We start from the raw sequence: 1,819 nt of genomic DNA on the forward strand, positions 1-1,819 counted from the left end.
CTTTCTCAGGGGCAGGATCTGGAATGGGAGGAGCGGGACTGGGTGGAGCGTCCCAACACACCTGGCAAAGATTTATTCGCTCTTTCACAGGGAGCCAGGGAGTTATTAGAACTAGTGTGAAGGCAAAACTCTAGGAGCATCACATGTGCGGGCAATCGGAAAAGCGGAGATGAATCTGCTCATCAGATGAAAGGCTGGCTTCTTTCCCAGAGCGGAAGGGGAAATCGCCTGCACTCTGCTGCCTTCATTTTCATATCCGCAGAGGAAAATCATGGTCCAGTGGCTAGTTTCCCATAAGCTACAGTGGAAACTCCTCAAAGACAATGAAAAGTGCAAAGACCCCATCCAATCTCTAGATTCTCTTTCTGAAAGAGGGTTCTGCCATGAGGCCCAGGCTGGCATTGATTCATGATCTCTCTGCCCCTGCCTTCTGGGTGCTGGGATAAGTCATTCACCACGGTCACACCTGGCCTCTGTGACCTGTCTTCCACACTCTCTCCCGTAGAGGTGTGGGCTATAAATACGTCTTGCTCTATGGAACCCTCTTGTAGACGGGTCACAGCATCAGGACAGCTGGAGCTGTCTGTCCTGCCTGTTGTTCTTCTTAAAAAAACAGGGTTGTTCTTCTTAAAACAGGGGCACAGGACAGACACACATGGCAGAACAAACACAGACACGACACGGCGGCTCCCACGTGGGTCCACTTTAATGGGGGAGGGGAACACAAAAGGGCGGGGAGGCGTGCAAGACACACAAGGAAAGGCGAACGAGAGAGAGAGCCTCGTGTGGCCCTGCCTTTTTAACAGGGAGCGCAAGGGTGTCTGGGAAGGATGTCCGATACCTGTGCGCACACCTGCGCATAGTCCAGGAGGAATCTGGGAGTTGTAGTTTCCAAAGGAACAACACTGCCCCTGCTGGCCTGCCCAGTGAAGTGGGCTGCACTGGCCTCTGGGTGGAACTGCAGCAAAGTCTGTGGTTTTTATGACCACTTTTTAAAAAAGTTATTTATTTTATGTACAGAGCGTCTTGCTTGCATGTATGTCTGTGTAAGAATGTTGGATTGATTCCCTGTAACTGGAATTACAGACAGTTATGAGTTCTGTGGGTGCTGAGAATTGAACCTGGGTCCTCCGAAAGAGCAGTCAGTGCTCCTACCTGCTGAGCTCTCTCTCCAGCCATTATGGCCACTTAGAAGCCATAGAAATGGCTACGATTGTTTTAAATCTCAAGTCTCTATTTAGTTAAACTGTCAGGTCCAGATAGAAGCCAGTGCCGAACACTTCTCTGGGTACAAAGGCCTTTTCTGTCCCCCTCTCCCCCACCTTCGCCTTCAGAAAGGGACAGCATAAAAGTTCTCCCCACCCCTCCTCTGTGTTTGTGTGTGTCCCTCTGCCTCCCCTTCTTTTTTTTTTTTAAATTTACTTATTATATATATATAGTGTTCTGGGCACCAGATCTCATTATAGATGGGTGTGTGTCATCATGTGGTTGCTGGGAATTGAACTCAGGACCTCTGGAACAGCAGCCAGTTCCCTTAACCTCTGAGCCACCTCTCCAGCCCTGCCTCCCCTTCTTCTCCCTCTACCCTCTCCCTTCTCACCTCTCCTCTTCCCTTTCCCTCTCCTCTCACTCCCCTTCCCCCTCTGCTCTTTCCCCCTCCTTCCCCTCCCCTCCCCCTTTTCTCCCTCTCCTCTCTCCCCTTTCCCTCTCCTCTCTCTCTCCCTTCCTCCTTCCCCTCCCCATTTCCCCCATCCCCTCTCTCCTCCCTCCCTCTTTGCCTTCCCCTTTCCTCTCCCTCTCCTGTTCTCCCCTCCACCCC

The sequence above is a fragment of the Microtus ochrogaster genome, unplaced genomic scaffold (genome assembly GCF_000317375.1).
Source record: "Microtus ochrogaster isolate Prairie Vole_2 unplaced genomic scaffold, MicOch1.0 UNK6, whole genome shotgun sequence".
NCBI lineage: Eukaryota > Metazoa > Chordata > Mammalia > Rodentia > Cricetidae > Microtus > Microtus ochrogaster.